Source organism: Cebidichthys violaceus, unplaced genomic scaffold, assembly GCF_023349555.1.
Source record: "Cebidichthys violaceus isolate CVI_PGR_0920_01 unplaced genomic scaffold, fCebVio1.0.p SCAF_23, whole genome shotgun sequence".
Taxonomy (NCBI): domain Eukaryota; kingdom Metazoa; phylum Chordata; class Actinopteri; order Perciformes; family Stichaeidae; genus Cebidichthys; species Cebidichthys violaceus.
The window spans coordinates 8,153,158-8,172,252 of NW_027176406.1; the positions used below are offsets into that span (position 1 = coordinate 8,153,158).

General features: G+C 36.4%; 1 long non-coding RNA gene and 1 pseudogene across 1 annotated transcript; one reads left to right on the forward strand and one right to left on the reverse strand.

Annotated features, from left to right (window-relative positions):
* The first annotated feature begins 1,741 nt into the window (after positions 1-1,741).
* Positions 1,742-12,909, forward strand: LOC137878584 (nuclear GTPase SLIP-GC-like; annotated as a pseudogene).
* Positions 12,910-15,896: 2,987 nt separating this feature from the next.
* On the reverse strand, positions 15,897-17,136 carry LOC137878716 (uncharacterized). Its single transcript, XR_011103634.1, has 4 exons — positions 17,060-17,136; positions 16,868-16,933; positions 16,725-16,784; positions 15,897-16,279 (listed from the first exon to the last, which is right to left on the reverse strand). It is a non-coding gene; the product is annotated as an uncharacterized lncRNA (long non-coding RNA).
* Positions 17,137-19,095: the final 1,959 nt, after the last annotated feature.

The window sequence follows — 19,095 nt, forward strand, 5'->3', positions numbered from 1 at the left end:
TACTGCTTTTTGATCCAGAGGTTTATCACAACTCTCATCACTTCCTTTCTAGTTACTGTCCAAGAAAAATAATAACTTAATAGAACTTAAGTCACAATATGAACTTGAAAAAATTGTAAATAAAAGAGGGATCACAGAGACAATAACATCAGTGTCATTATATCAGGCACCAGTAAACCTTTTAAAAAGTGGCTGACCTTGTATGCCTTAAGGTTAGTTTCTCTTCAGGATAAACTATTTGCATGAGTTTGTTTGTTTTGTTTTGTGCTTTGGTGAGTAATCTGCTGTTGATACCAGGGAGTTATAAATGATGTGATGTACACACGATAGGAAGAATTGCAGTACACAAACAGCTTTACTTTTTTAGCTTTACTATATATAATAATCATTAAAGTTATTATTTGCGTTCAAGGTCAAAATTTTCCGACTGCAAAATAATGTTTTCTAAGTGTGTTAATTCATATATCAAAAATTGGATAGAACTAGATGATAGTAATAAACCATTCTATCTGGTTTATCATTATTTACTGAACAATCATGTTTTGACAAAATGAGCCCTGTTTTTAGAACCATGCTTAAGCAATCATAAAAATAACTGTATAGCGCTTATCCTGATTAGTTGACAATCAAGCAATTGGGTGTTTGACCAGGTGGCACATGTATTGGTCCATGGCTGTGGCTTTTTGATTGGCAGTGTTTTGAAATGACAAGTGGCTTTATGTCAGAGTCCTGTGTCTCATGAAGTGTGTGCAGTGTGTTACAAAAAGTGTCACTTTGAATTGCAAATTGGATGCAAAGCAGAAAATGTTGAGTGAGTTTTAAAGACTTGATCTTTAGGTTTTGCTCTCATAGTGTTAGTCTCAGTAATTGTGCTTTATGTGTCATTTTAGTGTGTTAGCATTGAAAACAACTATAATCACAGAAGTGGATTATGTATTTGCAAACTTTGTAATAAACCCTGACTTTTACTTGTAACCATTTCTAACCTGGGTGCTGTGGCTCAGAGTTAAAGCTGCTTGTCTTTCAATCCAAAGATCAGCGGTTGGATCGGATCCTCCAGTCCATGTCGATGTGTCTTTATGCGAGACACTTAACCCTAAATGAATGAATGTGATGAATGGCTGTGAATGATAATGGATCAGGTGGCACCTGTACAAATACAAGTCTATTTACCATTTAACCTCATATGAACCATGTCTAACCTGTTTATACCTTTGTCATAGTACTTTTCAGGTAGTTTGCATATTAAACATGGCCTCTTAATTAATCTACATTTCAATAGCAAATATGTTTCTTTTGTGGTTCTCATAAGTTCAGTGTTACACCAGCACACTTATCTGACAGCTGCAGTCAGTTACTTTAGTAAGATTTTACATTAAAATATTTGATAAACTCATAAAATGTGATGTTCAAGATTAAAACAGTGGTTTCCAGTCTGTTAGGCTTGTGTCCCCTTTACAAAACCGCTCCTCCCTTTAATGTTTCAGTTGTCAGTATTTAGTTCAGTATGTTCAAACATATGTCATTTACAGTTTGAGGCTCAAAAAGCAAAATTATACATCATTTTACCCACATTATTTGAGAACAGTACAAACAAATACAAATTTGTGTAGCAGAACACGATCTTGTGTCAACAATTTTCATAAGAACGAATAAAAGAAATACATAATTAAGTAGGAAGATTCACCATGGGAGGAGTTTCAGAACCAGGAATCAAAAACACTTTAGGTTTCGTTTTATTGTGTGGAGTCGGACAACTACTGAGAACAAAGGACTTCTCCACCCGCTTGAAACCTGGAGGACGGGATTGATCTACATCTATTGTCTTCTCGCTACAGGTAACCGGAATGGAATTCATATTATGATATCAAGGAAATCAAACACCGCGGGTGATTCTTATTGACCGTTTGAAAGCCGGAAGATCTCCACCGTGAAAAAGAAACAAAAGGTTGTAAAGTTACACGCTATAATTTAAATAATGAAGTGTCCTTATCCCGACTTGATGAAAAGTTGGTACTCTTGGGGACAAACAACATGTTGCCAGATATCTAACGCTACATGGGAGATTGCGTAAGCGTAACGTATGCTGATGTCGACGCTCCCTGCATCAGAGTATTTGACCAGGCCTGATGCTGCAGTGGTTTACTCAGGAAAAGGTACTGAACGTATTTCAATGCAGAAAAATAGCCCGTATGTCTGTTATTCAATCATATCATTAGATTATTATAACTCGTGCAGGAAGCAAGATGTTACTGTTGTAGTTCATTAATTGGTAAAGGACGGCAATTTATTATCATTTTCATCATGGATTAATCTGCTGAACATTTAGTCTTTTAATCGATTGATTGTTTGGTTTGTAAAACTTATTTCACTCCTTATAGTATGGTCCAACAAGCATTATTTTATGTAATATTTTTAAGTTTGGACTGTTGCCAAACCGAAACATATTAAATAAAAAATAAATTTAGATAGTTAACAATGAAAGCAAATATTCACATTCGAGAATCTGGAGCCATAAAATGTTTAAAAATGAAAACTGACTTTATCAAAATGGTTGCAAATTATTTTTCTGGTAATTGACTAGTTGATGAATTGATTAATCATTTCAGTTGTACTTGTATAAACTGTTGTTTGTCTATATGAGGTGTACCGTTCCTTGTGATGTGACTCATGTTTTCTTAGTCTTTGCTATTTCCTTGAGGCTGATAATAGAAGTTTCATAACTTCTTTTCCTTCAGTGAAATGTAACTCTACAAAGTTGCAGTGGTTGATTTGAAACATGATTGCTTGTTTACCTTCCAGTTGCTGTTCGTGGTCATGGATGATTTTGTTCGTAATAAATTAACTGAATGGGATCTCAGCAAGTGGATAAAAATATTTGAAGGTAAAGTATTACCATGACTCTTTTGGGTACAGATTTTATACAGTGTTTATATGACCTACCAATACTGAAAAGTATAAGCATCTACAGAAGTAAAAGAACTATGAAAAATGCTGCAATGTTGTTCTTCAGTACAATGCTGACATATTCTTGACAGACATAGTTTTAAGAAAATGGGAGAGAGCAGTGTTGATTAATCCTGGCAATTTTTGTGTCTGTTCAGAGAGTACAAAAGCACTAAAGGTAAAAGACCGTGGACATTTTCACACTGTTAAAGAGACACATTAACTAACTACTTGAGTAACCGCTGTTCTGTATCTTGTAGGTTATTGAGATACGATTCTCAGCGGTGCGGAAATCAAGACTAAAGAGTGACAAATAATTAAAATACAATCAATATACATTAACGCTATATTCAGGCTCGAATACTCTTTAAAAAATTTAATTAACAGCTGAACCAATCCTTATTTCACTCCTTATATAATAGATTTATGCAGCATTTTGAAATTTATTTTTGCATGACTGAGAATCAACTTTTTATTGCAGAACAAGGCATTGACACGGAAAGTCTTTACTGTCTGGATGATCAAGAAATCGCCGACTTGATCCCAACAGTGGGACCAAGGTCAAAATTCAAGAAGAGACTCAAGTTGTTAAAGGTAACGTTCTGTACTGTGAACACAATTTACACAAATACTGTATTTATAATTTACAGGAGCACAGACTTCTGTTTTCATTACACATAATTGATAATAAAAGCTCATTAACAAAAATAGCATGTGCTAGAATTTTAACATTTATTTACTATTATTGATTTGCAACTATTGTCTTTCGTCACTAGAAGGAACAAAACACAGCAAATCCAGAAACAGTTGATTATTCTGCTCAAGTAAGTTGAATAATGTTTCAAGCACTCAGGTGTTATAAGGCATTTATTATAATTATATAGATCATATTATCAATGTCTGCTCAAACTTTTACATGGCCACTTAGTATTGATTTAAGACACAAATGTTCATGTTCACCCTCAGGTTTGTCCGTCCACCAGTGACACAAGTGATAAAGGTGAGATACACTTTATCTTATTGATTACATGTCGTGTTCATTGAAGTTTTTTAAGGTGGTGATATCTTACTTTGACTAAGAAACTATATCTAGACCATGTTTTAATATTTTGAGAGGCAGAAGCAACACACTTTTCTTTCTGCTTTTTTTTCCCTCAACAAAAAATATCCAATAAGGAAAGAGAAAGTTGGATCTTCAGGGAGAGTCCAGCCATTGTCAATCACCAACTAGAAAACAACGACTTGCCAACAAACCAGGATCATACTCAGGTATTTATAATACTTTCCAAACAATGGCAACCTACAACTTAGTATAGTGTTAACATTTTTACGTAATACAATTTTTACTTAGCTTACTTACATAGCAAATGTCTGTTTCTATATCTTGGCCACAGAAAATACTCTCTCATTTGCTGACGTATGGCAGAGAAAGTTCCTCTCACTCTCTCCTCATTGTGCATTACCGCTTACTTGATACACTGGTTCATGGTTCCTGCTGAACAGTTCTTTACTTTCACTCTGACAGAAGAAATCATACTGTCTGATGTCAAAAACATCATGAGATGTGTCCATCAGAAAATACCTCCCCAAGACAACAAGCTCAACAACTTCCTGACGTAAGTATAACGTTATTTACATTTTCCATATTAATATGTGATACGGGCCTGGTTCCACTCCTGATCAGGAGCCAGTTTCACTAATAGATTTAAGACTGGTAGTGTTGAGCCAGGCATCATGGGTTTGTCTGGTCGTCCATGTCTCACCAACGTCTTGAAGGAATTTTTTTGGACTCAAGAATGAACTGATTAGAATTTGGTGGTCACAGATTAAGGTCACTGTGACCTCACAAAACATGTTTTTGATCATAACTGAAGAATTCAGCTTATTATGACAATTTCACACACATTTCTAATAGAATGACATGATGAAGTGATTACATTTTGGAACGACATGGATGTAAACTGCAACTTGACTGTTTGTCTGAGGGATACAGTCGTGACGCGGTGATTCTAGTTAATTTAGCCAAAATTTACAGCAAATTACTTCTCCTGAAGATACAATATGCTGAAGAGGGCTGTTCATCGACGGATCTCTTTCTGACTTTGACACATTCTGTCAGTGTTTTTATGTTTTTGAAATAAATTAACCCACACATAAACTCTTGTACAACAGGAAAAAAATCTGTGATTTGGAGACAGACAAGAGGGAGGTGGTCGGTGTCTTTGGCAAAACCGGGGCTGGAAAGAGCTCTTTGATAAATGCCGTCATTGGAGTGAAGGATCTCTTGCCCTCTGGAGACGTCAGTGCATGTACCTCAGTCATGATTAAAGTGGAGGCTAACATGAGGAACTCAAAGTATGAGGCAAACATTGAGTTCATTACAAAAGAGGTAAAATTAGCTGAATATGTTTGTTTACTTGAAGCTATTTAAAAAGGCATGCCATATAATTTAATGAAGTTAAAGGTATTTTTTAAATTCTATTCAGGAGTGGAAAGATGAGTTGTGGTTCTCTAAAAATTTCCTTGGGGATAATGCGGATCAGGAAAGTGATCAGAAAGATGACGATGATTGTCGGGACATAGTTGAAAAGCTGTCAGCGCTGTATGGAGAAGACTGGGAAAACAAATCTCCTGATGACCTCATAAATGACAAATATTTCAAAGAGATCCCAGAATTTCTCCTTTCCACAGGGAAGATTTTGACAGTTGAAACAGTAAGTAAGAGTAAAAATCTTGTATCACTTCATAAGAAGCCGTCTCGTCTGTCTGACAGAGGGAAATGTTATTGAGGTTTATGTAATATGCATGCTGCCTAGCCATTCCAGGTTGGTTTAGTTCAGGGGTCGGCAGCCCGCGGCTCCGGAGCCGCATGCAGCTCTTCGGCCCCTCTGTTGCGGCTCCCTGAGGCTACATCCACACTAACGAAAACCATCTCCGTCCACACGGCGTTTCGGCATCGTTTTCGAAATGATCTCCGTCCAGACTAAAACGCCTGAACGCACCCGCGTGCCCGTACACTGGGCATGCGGGCGGGTGCCGGTGTAAACAGGAAGTCCGCTCCGTAGGGCTGGCCGGTAACGCCGCTGGACACGCCGCCAAAATAAAAAATGTTTTAATAGTTTGTCAACTAAAATGTGCGTCACATCCTACTACGTTGCTGTCAAGCTAATTATGATTTGCAAACCTTCGCCCTCGGTAAACTATTGTAAGGTATTATGTTGAGCACGTTAAGAGCTCTCTAGGAAGCAGGATGTTCCTGTGTATGTGTTTGGTGCTTTTATTGTGGAGGATGAGACGGAAAAAGAAATGGGTTCTGGTGAAGTGTGGGAGAAGTGAATAAAGATGCTGCCGTCTTGTCGCAGATTACGGAGCCCCGTGTTTATTATTATCATAAAGTATTGGGGCAACATTAACCCTCGGTAAACCATCAATGGATACATCCAAAAAAGAAAAGTCACGGAGGAAAATAGAGTATAATTTTGCGTGGGCGTATTAATTTGCTTTCACTGCCAACGATGCTGGCTCACCTGTATGCTTGAAATGTGGCGAGAAATTAGCAAACAACAAAAAATGTAATGTTGAAAGACACTTCCAGAACAAGCACACATTTTCTGAAAAGTATCACGCTGGAGATGAGAGAAAAAGAGCGATTTATCAACTGCTGCAGCAAAATGAGCAAGTTTTTTTCTCCTCTTCATAAGAGTTTGATATTATTATAACCGGTGAAATAGCAATAACATGTCAAGAATTGTCTTTATTCTTGTTCTATGATTTCATAAATACAACAAACTATAGTTTTTGTATATATGTAATATAACTATATATAACATTTTATAAGCTGTGATATCAAATAGCTTTTGCGGCTCCAGACTAATTTTATTTGGTGAAAAATAGGGCAAAATGGCTCTTTAGATAGTAACGGTTGCCGACCCCTGGTTTAGTTTAACGGTAGTTCAACAAATGTAAAAGTAAAATCAGTATGTGAAACTTTCTATTTATAAAAAGAGTGGCCTTGATCCACCTGTCCTCGATAACTACAAACCCATAGAAAATGTACTCTTTATAGACAAATCATAAATAAGTTTGTATACCAGTAAGTAAATATATTTATTTAACTGTTTTAACAACATCCAATCAGGATTTTTCCTCCATCTTTGTGCCCAAACATTTTACATTAAGATTAAATGACATCTTGTATTATTAAATCTCAATACTGCTTTTGTTCACACTTTTGTTCTGCTGGTGATAGTAATAGTAATTATTTTATCTCAATCAACCCAACTTCACCCCTTTGGAGAACCACAAGGATCAGTACTTGACCCCCTTCTATTCAGTCTATTCATGATCCCTTTTTATACAGGGACACTTAACGCTGACGATGCTCAAATCTATATTTCTCTTTCACTGGTAGGCCGTGGTACCATCAACTCACTTTGTCACTGCATTGAAAAAATCAATGGCTTGAAATTGGTCTCTTGCTAAATACAGACAGAACTGAGGTGATTGTCTTTGGTGCCCTTAATTAAATATATAGAATTATTGCACACCTTGAATCTTCATCTGATTGATTTTAAAAGATTTAGTTCCACATTATGTTTCTTACATGTTCTATCCATATGAACCTTCATGTAAACGTAATCATCAGACTGGGGTCTGCTGACTGTCAAAGGTCAACATGAAACACAGGGAAGCTGCATTATGCTACGATGATAAACATACTTGCTATGACCTAGATAATCTTAGACACTGTCAAAATCTGGTCATCATCAATTTAAAACCTAATTGTCACCCAAAATTGCTCTTTTGTATCCACTTCCGGTTTAGTATTTAATATTTATTGATCCAAATTTAGCTTTTTGCTTTTGTTGTTTCAATGATGGGGATACGTAAGTGTTCTTCTTTTTTATATTGTTTCTGTTCTTTTGTGCAATTTATAAAGAAGTTTGAAGTTGGAGTCTGTGCATATGAATGAAATCGCCTTACGTTGCATTAATCTCATTTTATTATTTATTGCAGGCGAAAGAGCTATCTGCAAAATTATTCAGATACACAAGAAGCGACCCAAAAGATGGAGAAGGTAAAGACATAAAGAGGTGGTATTGGCCACTAGTGAAGTGTGTGACTATCAGGGTGCCAAATAATGATCTTCTTAAGCATGTCACACTTGTGGATCTTCCTGGAAATGGGGACCGTAACAAGAGCAGGGACAGGATGTGGAAAACGGTAATTCATCACATGCAATGCTGTTTAGTGTATTACTGTGTTATCTGCAAACTGTGACATCATGTTATTACAAAGTACTGATAACCATCATAATTAACTTGCTGTCATGTCCCTTTAGCTCGTTGGAAGTTGTTCCACTGTGTGGATCGTGACTGACAGGAATCGAGCTGCATCAGAGCCAGAACCCTGGGAGATCCTGGAAAGTGCCTCTAGCTACATGGGAAATGGTGGCCAGTGTCAGCACATTCACTTTATCTGCACCAAGTCTGATTCTATTGAAGATTCAGAAGATCAGTAAGTGATTTAAGATGCCAAAAGTACATATATATTAAAGGAACTGTGAGGAATTTTGAAGTGTTTATGAAACAGTCTCAATAATAATACTGATGTCTATGTATGACCTACATGAGAAAACGAGACCACCAACGAGTAAATTGTCTATTTCTATATAGTCATTCTTAATGCTTGTCATCGGTTTTATCAGGTCTTTCAAAGAAATTCCTTTAGAAATCAATAACTGCTCACACACTCAACACAACTAACTAAACTGAAATAGTAGTCTGTAACTTTGTCTCTATGGTTACGAAATGATATAGTTCTTTTCAGAAAGCTTCCTTTTAGATCACAGACCTGTAAAATAAAGTGATGCACATTTCAGTATAAATGGTGGATTTGATAATTACAGCTATAGGTTTAAAAGAGATAAGATAAGACAATCCTTTATTAGTCCGGCAGCGGGGAAATTCACAAGATTACAGCAGCATAGTGGATAGTGCAAACAAGAGACATAGTAAAAACAAGATCAAAAACAAGTATTATAAATAAGTAATAAACAGTAAAGAATGTTAACTATGTGAAAAAGTAAAAATCCACAATAGTTAAAATACAACTAAAATATAACTAAAAATATTATATAGACAGACTGAATTATAAATTTCCCCACTGTGGGACTAATAAAGGATTATCTTATCTTAATCATTTCTGTATTGCACGGTGTCTTTATATTTATAATATAATTTCGATTTTTATTCTGGATGCAAAATAAGTTGGAATTTGAGGTTTCAGTTCTCCAAATACTGTATGAGGTGCAAATTAATGCAAATATTTTCATTTAGTTCAGCAGCTGATGTTCGTGCTTCCTTATTGAAAACAAACGATCGAGCCAAGAAAGCAGTGAATGAAGAATTCAGCAAACTAAACGAGGTTAAGGTGAGTTTTATAGACTGACAGAAAGTATAACACAAAGATAGTCTACGACTGCAGGCATGCTGTAAAACCAAAACTTTTTTCTTTTCAGAAACATTTCAGTAATGAAAGTTTCAGAGTGTTCACAGTGAGCTCCAAAGAGTTTCTAAAAAAGAAACGTCTAGATCGAGACGACACTGGTAGGTGAAGTCTTCATATATGAGCACATTTAGGTTTACTTTACTTAAACAAAACAAACACGAATGACTAATTGGATTATGGCAATAAAATGTAAGTATGTTTTGTAACTATGTAAGATGCAAACTGCATTTTTTTTACAGAAATACCCAAACTTCAGGAATTTCTGCAGGATCTCAATGACTGTCACTCAGAGACGTTAAACTATGTGTCTGGAGCTCGTGGGATTCTCTCTCTGATTCAAGGGGCCAGCCATGGAGAAGGGGTGAGATCAAGAAATATAACCTCTTTCTTTGTCTTTAATCATTAATATTAACAGAAAACAATGTGAAAACATATTAAAGTCAAAGACAGACTACTTACATGTAATGTCATCCATACATACATTTTATCATCAAGTTAGTTGTTTTCCTGAATTTGTGTCGCTTCAGAGAGGCTGCATAACGACAGTAATTAAAGGGTGGTCTAACTCAAAATCAACAACATTTTGTATAAATGTGAATAAATCAAGAAAACTCAGTCACGTAGCAGTATGGTTTCATTGCTTTGAATACTGAATGTGTTGTTGTTGATTTCAGGCTGACATAAAGACAGCTGTGTACACAGTCCTTCAACTAAAGATGAGAAATTAACTTGATAAAGTCAGGAAACCAATGAAAGAGACTTATCTGGCTTTTGAAAAGTGCCTCAGTGAGGGGGTTGAAAAATCTAAAAGCTCATGTGAAAAAGTCTTGGAGTCGGTGATTCATCCTGTACGTATTTGAATTATAACAACATCATTACAACGGATTTTGCACTTCATATGAATATCTTAAAAATGTTTGTTTTTTCTGTTTTGTTTCAGAATAAGAAAGGTAATTCTTTCCACAAGACACTGAAGTGTATAGTAGAGCACGATGGCACCTACAAAAAAACAAAAAAGGGGAAACAAATAAACCTCAATATGAAGTTATCTTCATGTCTGACTGAGAGCATTGATGAGGAATTCAAGAAGACCTTCCCGTAAGAAATGACTTAATAAAGACATAAAACCCTGTGCAGGCTAATTGTACAAACTATGGAGAATGTCTAAAATTAACAAATTATACAGTTATAAAAGTTATGTGATATAATGCATACATACAAATTACATTATTGAAATACAAACTTGTCAATGATGAAACACACGTTTATGAAACATTTCAACTTGTTAACATGTTTCAGAAATGAAGGAAAATGTGGACCATTCAACGGAGTCCTCAATTCATTTTCACTTGATACAAAGATGATGAAAGAGAAGACAGAGAACAAAGATGTCGCACTGCAACTGATATTTCTCAGTACAGAGGTAAAAGAGGAGAATAGTACCATTAGTCTTTATTAAGCTATTTGTCCAGGTCAGAAAGGCTTCAGCAGAAGGGTGAGAAAATCATCCCAAACATCAAGTTTGTGACTGAGGACTGACATGAAGACTAAACATGAGAGAATGAATGAAATATAGATGTTTTTAGCTGTTAACATATATACACTGTATATGAAGAAGTCTATCAATACAGTAAATGTCAGTTACAACTGCAGACGCCCTTTGAAAAAGGGGAACAAGATCAGCCTTATTTGTATATTACCATGATTTTATTTAAAATATATGGATCTACGATTCATATTCTCTCACTTAGGAAGAAAAGATGAAGACAAAACTCAACAAAATCATTTGCGACCGTAAGAAAATGATCTACAGCAGTCTGACGACAACAATTGAGACAAACATGCAGAAATGCTATGACGGTACGATAAAGATCATCACATATAAAACCTGACACTGTAAAAATTAACATTATTCATAATTGTGCAGAATAATAATAATAATTTTTCATTGACTTAAGTTTTCTGTTTTATTGTAGATGCAAAAAAAATTAAAGGACCGGGCATGCTGAATAATATGAGGGACACTATTGTGAAGCACGTACTTGGGTCAAAAAACGTCATGTTCCAGAAAGCTAAAGATGTTATGTTGAAACAGCTGGATTACTTGATGGTTTGTAACATTTTATAATAGGTCGTACGATGAGGATATAGTCAAACATGTTGTGCTGCTTATCTTTATCTACAATTCTAGGTCATCATATATATAATCAAGTGGAATATGCCTGTGTTATAAGACACATTTTGGCTGTGAGTGATAAAGATTTTTATGCTAATTTAGAGGGACATCCTGGACAATCTGGAAAAAACAATGCAGGAATCAATTGAGCTGTCGCTCAAGACAGATGGTGTCTCAATCCCAGGTAAAGGCAACCTTACAAAATATAAACATAATTACTAAAAATACTAAAAATATTGATTGAAATGAACAGGTCAATAAATTTCCAAATGTGTGATTAATAGTGAACTTAATGTTAACACGGTTTTTTTTTTAGACGTTACATTGGAGCTTCTGATGGTGGAGAACCACTACAAAGAACTGAAGGGAAGCTCAGATGAAGAACCACTAATTTGGTAAAACTGTTGTTAAAATATCTACATAATGCCTCCAGATTGAGCTGTTCTGAATAATGCTAACGATGCTTTTTATTACACTGGTGCTGGTCCTCCCAGCCCGGCAGCTGCACAGCTGATAACCAACTGAAGAGCCCTGCATGTTAGAGATGTGAGGCCTCTGGATGTGGTCTCAACCATTTTTGTCAACTCATCTTATCCAGGTTCTCTTTGAGTGTTTTGATATGTACTTTGAATTAGCTTGTTGTGAAAGACATGCATAGAGATTTTATCTTTTCTATGTTTTGTAGGACGTTTTTGCTTTTAAATGATGAAAGATAGGATGCAGACAGAAAGTGTGTGGGGGGTGAGAGCGGGATTTCTTACAGCAAAGGTCCCCAGTCTGATTCAAACCAGGTACATTGTGGTTTACACGGTACAGGTCTTACTCACCACTCCACTATGATGTCCCAGATACATTTTGTTTTAATGATTTAAAAAAATAAATAATAATAATCTTGAATTTATACGTTTTTTGTCAAATTTTTAATCTTAGTTTAGTATTGGTTAATTGTGATTGAAATTCCAATGATTTTATGGGTGTTTAACATAAATCCTGAACCTTGATCACAGTATGTACTGTATGTTGGATTTTCAAAGAATGATTTTACCTTTTTTCTTTCATGTTCAAGGACAAAAATTTCTTACTGCGAAATAATGTTTTATAAGTGTGTTAATTCATCAAAAATTGGATAGAACTAGATGATGGTAATAAACCATTGTATCATCATCATTATTTACTGAACAATTGTTTTTTCTTAATCTACACTGATTCTAAATGAATTTAAAGTTCTTGACATGGTATACTGGCCAATAAAGTTCACTTTTAAAGTGCCACATGTACTTTGGCTTCTTTGTCGTTTGTGTTGTAAAATGATCTAAAAGCTTCTTTATGTTCTCACTAACATCAGTTTTTATTGTGAGATTAACAATTACATTAACACAATAACAATAACATTTTCCAACTTTGTTCTTGTCAAATTCTTCTAACTTAAAACTTCTCGTCTTAGATCTGACCTAAAATTAAATTGCCTGAAACAAATCTACATTACAGTTCCCAAGCATTGTTAGTAACACACACCTCAAATACTATATAAATTATAAATGTGTGATCAATTCCAACATAGTAGTTAAGACCTGTTAGTAGGTGTGTTCACACAGGAGCCTTGTGTTCTTGAAACTTTTAACAAGAAAAAATGTTTCTACACAATCCAGATGTTAATTTCCAAACCATTTGTCAGTTTGTCCTGATAATGATTGCTCTTCATGTACAAACAGGTGTAGTAAAGGTTGTTATTCATTGAGGATTCATGGTAATATAATGTATTATGCTTGTTCATGCTTCAAAGTGCCACTTACTGCTGCTGCTCTGTAACCTATTGCTGCTTGTAACAAAATAATTTCTCCTCGCGGGATCAATAAAGTTAGTATCTATCTATCTATCTATCTTACTGATGCAAGAACATGGAACATCCAGACACACATGTAGGGATGGGAATTATTGATACTGCTTTTTGATCCAGAGGTTTATCACAACTCTCATCACTTCCTTTCTAATTACTGTTCAAGAAATATAATAATTTAATAGAACTTAAGTCACTATATGAACTTGAAAAAAAAGAGGGATCACAGAGACAATAACATCAGTGTCATTATATCAGGCACCAGTAAACCTGTTTTAACAAGTGGCTGACCTTGTATGCCTTAAGGTTAGTTTCTCTTCAGGATAAACTATTTGCATGAGTTTATTTGTTTTGTTTTGTGCTTTGATGAGTAATCTGCTGTTGATCCAGGGAGTTATAAATGATGTGATGTACACACAATAGGAGGAATTGCAGTACACAAACAGCTTTACTTTTTTAGCTTTACTATATATAATAATCATTAAAGTTATTATTTGCGTGGATATATGATAACCAAGTTCATTATTAAAAGGGGTAGAACCATATTCATGTATACATCTCCTTTTATGACATGTAATATTTATTTATTTTGTTTATTGAGAATTTTCTGTAAGTTTATTGTTCAAAATAAAATCTATCTATCTAATCACTTTTTAAACAGTTTGGGGTTGTGGGATGATTAATGAAAAGCTCAATTCTGCCACATAAATGTTTACACATTTTTAGACTATTCTCTAATCTTAGTGTTTTTATGACATTTGCAAGTGCTCTTTTGTCAAGAGCATTTGCAAGAGCATTTGCAAATGCTCTTGCAAATGCTCTCAGTTCTCCTCGGATCTACTCGTATGCCTTCAGGTTAGTTTCTCTTCAGGATAAATGGTTTGCATTATCTTTGCACAAGTCTGTCCACTTTGTATGTGTGCATTGGTGAATAAGCTGCTCTTTGTACCATGCACCAAGCAAGTTATAACAATTTTAATTTCAACACGCAAACAGCATTGTTGAAGAGAAACAAGCAGCTAGGTCAGACGAAATGTTGAAGCATAATGCAACGCAGGCTGAAAAGTCAAAATATGGAGTAAAAGAGTTGCCTTTGCTTTGCATACTTCTCTTGTTTGACATTGTTTTTGCATTTGTACCCGAATACATGCACTCCGTTCTACTGGGTGTGTCCAAACTAGTTATGTCTCTGTGGATGGATCCAGTCAACTCAATGATACCTTTGTATGTCGTTCAAGAGATTCCACAAATGGAATCCTGCCTCCTACGCCTAAAGCCAGATACGTCACACCTGACGATTATTTACACAATCCAGATGCTGTTAATTTCCAAACCATTTGTCAGTTTTCCTTATAATGATTACTGTTCATGTACAAACAAGTTTAGTAAAGGTGTGTTGTTATTCATTAATGATTAATGGTAGTGGAATGTATTATGCTTGTTCATGCTTCAAACTGCCACTTACTGATGCAAGAACATGGAACATGCAGATACACAGATGGGCCATAAATAGGGACGAGCATCATTTTGCACAATTATCAGTTCCTTTCTTATTTCTGTCCAAGAAAAATAATAACATAACATAAAAAAATAGAAATATAAGAGGGATCATAGAGGCAATTATATCAGTGGCATTACATTAGGTCACATGTAAACCTTTTTTTTTTTAGCAAGTGGCTGACCTTAGCTACCGACCACACTGCATCATGAGATTTGTAACTGTCATTTTCTCCCCTGCGTTGCTTGTTGGGTCAATCCAGTTTCACTGTAAATATCTCTCCATTTTATTTTTATTTTACAATCAGAGGCCAGAAAATTCAAATAATTTCACAATTTATTCTGGTGATAAAAAACATAAAAAAGTACCTTTTCTGTGTGGTATCACAGTGATAGTGTGGTGTACCAATTCCTTAACAATAATATATGCACATGCTATATTCTTATATTTAGAGTCTGTGTTGACATGGCAGTCGACAATGAGTGAAAACTTACAGAGAATTTGGCATGCTTTTGAATCAATCGTCTCAGTAATTTAGTTTTACTCAGTGTTGCTGTGCATCTCCTGTTGTGTGAAGCTACATTAATGTAACAGTGCGCCACTGTGTAAAAAAAAATATATCACCAATATTGAAACACACTGAAATGCCTCAGAGTAATGTAAACTCAGCACCATTTAATACAGAAAGAAAGCACAAACAGGTACTTAAAGCCCTTGAACAAAACTATTCTATTTAATGTATTATACTCACTTAAATACTTTCATGTGATTGTCACCATGAAAGTCATTTTGTAAATTCTCTTACAGCTATAAGCACTAGATGTTTATGAACACAACATGGTAAATATATGCATTCTAACATGTTACAGATAGCAAAGGCAATGCTCTTCGGCACGGATACAAATAATTTTTCTTTTAACTCTTCTAGCTTGCATTTAAATAGACTTACTTTTTTTGTCACTTCTTTAAAGTGTAAAATGTGTCTACCAGACAATATCAAGCTCCCTGTGAGATTTGTGCTCAGTTCAGCTCTTTTCAGCAAGCTACAACAGTAAAACACAATGACATTGTGGTGATGTATACCAGGGAGCTCAAGTATGGTAGTGAATACAATCATTTGAGTTTCAGATGGTACGATCATATTAGCAGCACAGACTGGACTTTCAGTTGGGCAAGGTTTGTATTCAAAGACTAAAAAAATCAAAGTTCACAGGTCGGGGGAAGTTGAGTCATCTGTTAACCCAGAGAGTGCTGCTTCTTCAGGCTGTCTGAGCGCCTCACTCTCTCCTCTGGGGTCTTTCTGTACCAGCTCCTGAGAAAAAAAAGCCACTGTCATACTTTGCTGACTTTAAAGTCATCTGTAAAAGCTCAAATCCAAACATTTGTGTACACTGTTGCCTTTAGCAAGAGGTAAATAAAGTATTGGAATTACAGTTCATTGGTTAGCCAAACATGACATCCACTTCTGGATTTTTGCTGATATGCAAAATACATTAGGTCAGCATATGAAATATGAAATGCGCAATCAGGAGAGACTTCAGGGCTTAGGTCCAAAGTATACTGGAGCACACGGATTTAAGGCAACACACTTTATTAGAAGACTACCGTTCTGAAGCCAAGTGTGTCTTCATCAGAGTCAGAACAAGTAAAAAAAAAAAAAGTGGGGTGAGGTGGAGAGACGTATCTCCTAAGAAATGAAATGGCAGTTTATGATAGCAAGGTAAGGCACGTTGCGATTACGGTAAAACAAGTCTCACCCCTGGCGGTTCAGCTGGCCTGGCACAGGAGAATTTTGGCCTTGGCTTGGCTTCAGGACTCTGGGAATGAAGAAAGGATGTATTTAGAGAACTACTCTTCTGGGGACATTAAACACAGGAAATTGTCGTACAGTCTAGAGCACCTGTTAGTAGTGGGGCTCTTTGGCTTCTGCTGCTTCTTTCTAGCCATTGATGGGGATTCACCGACCCTGGAGGAGTACCAAACACATACAATAAAAACACTGCTGATCCCTGGATCCCAACATCAAAAACATTAGCGTCTAAAACCAGATCTCATCTGCAATGTAAGGCTGTGTTCCTCTTTCCCATCGTACCTCTTTTTCCTGTCCAGAGACCTCTGTGTGGCAGCAGACAGAACCACTCTCTCCTTGGGGCCCTTGGCTTTCTCCATTTGAAACAGTCAGTAAGGATCATAGTTTATGACTGAAGCACTGACACTGACGGTATAAGACGAGGCACGCTGCCACCAAACAGTGTTTCTTCCCTGTAAGTCACTTTGTCCGTGTGGTAATCAAGGTGTAATACAAGTACAGTTCATCATGATAAGCTTTTCAAGTACCACCAGCTATCAGCAGGTAGAACAATTCTAATTCATCTTAACAGATGTAGCTACAATAACAAGCCATGTCTTGATTTATGCTTTGGTAAACATTACACAAATCGTCCAGACAAATGCTTCACTGCTCACCAAGCACGAGTACAAACTCAAGGTAGTTTCCAAGTTCATACTGAGAGTGAAAAGATATCTGAACTTTTCCTTCACTTCTTCCTTTAAAAGAGGAGCAACACATGTCACGTTCTTCTGGTCAAATATGGATGTGTGATTGATTGGTTGACAAGTTACCATTGGTGTTTTCAATTGGTTGTGCATATTTTTAGCGTGTGTTATTTGTGTTAAATGTGTAATCTCACCAGGATGGTCTGTCGCAGGTGTTTGACCTTCTCTGTTTTGAGCAGTCTGCGAGTGAGGAAGCCGCGAATGATGACGCCAATTCGACAGAAGGCTCTCTGCTGCTCTGCTGTCATAACCTGGACAACAAGAAGATACGAGAAGATGGGAGTGTGAAGATAGAAAACACAGAGAGGGTTTGAGAAATAAACGTCCATCTAATATGTGCTGCGACTTCACATGTAAAAAGAAAAGCCTAAACTATGAAACCGCGCCAAACCCCCATCAGGTGTTAAAAAGCTCAGCTGAGTGTGAGATTTGGTTTAAACCACAACATTGGTGCCTCATTGGATTAGTCCCACGCGAACCCCAGGGAGTACCTGCGACACGGCCATGTCGTCACCAAGGCTGCAAACATCGGCGCACTCCTTCCACTGCGACTCGTGTTGCTAAAGTAGGTGACACACTTGGACCCTGAAAGAGAGACTGATAACCTCTGTGCCCCAAGTGCTCTTAAATCACCTACAGAAGGAAGATTAAAGAATTCCCGGATTCTTCAAGTCGACACTCGCTGCCATACGAGGGCCAGCTTGCTGCTTAACCTGCTGACCTTGCGTGTTATGGTCCCCGGTCATCGGTTGGATAACTCTATTGATAGAAAGACGGATGAACACACGTCGATTGCAACGAAGCGGTGTCAAGTAAGAGGCTATTGTCTGGGCAGAGATAGGTCTTGGTGTGTTTTTGTAACCTGGTTTGTTTGTTTGAGTTTAACGTCACTGTTACCATGTGATGTATTTTACGGACCACCGAGTCCCGTTCAGTGCTGTGAAATATAATTTTGTGCCTGCTGCTGTAATAGTGTTGTCCCACACTACTGAGCTTTATGTTTAAATCCGCCACCATGTGTAAAGTCGGTAGACGCGGCTGGTAAACCTGAGTTCACAAACATACAGACACCCACACTCCCCTCGCCACCTGCTTGTTTGTTGCTTTTAGGTTTAGTATGCTTGCAATTGTATAATAGATGTTTGTTGATTTATAATATTATTGATTTTTTATCAGTTTTGTGAAGTATTGTTTTTAAGGTCAGTGCTGATTCAAACCTTCACTGTTCACTCTAAATGTGGAATAGTACTTTTACATTTTTCTAAGTAAACACCAATTTTGAGACTTAATTCACAATTTGTTTATTGATGCACCATTATTATTAATCTATGTTAATAATCCTATTGATATTAATCATTTTAAATAATATCAATAATTCATTTGTATATTTGCCAATAACCAAACCCGCTCCAGCCAGATCCCAACATGTGTAACTTATGTAATCACACACACCCTCTTGTCTACTTGTGCATACCTACCAGACTCAGCCTCGCTCAAGGTTTGCTAACTGCCCATGTGGGTCCCCACAGATAAACGGGAGGCTGGACAGAGGGAGAGGACACACTGGAACTT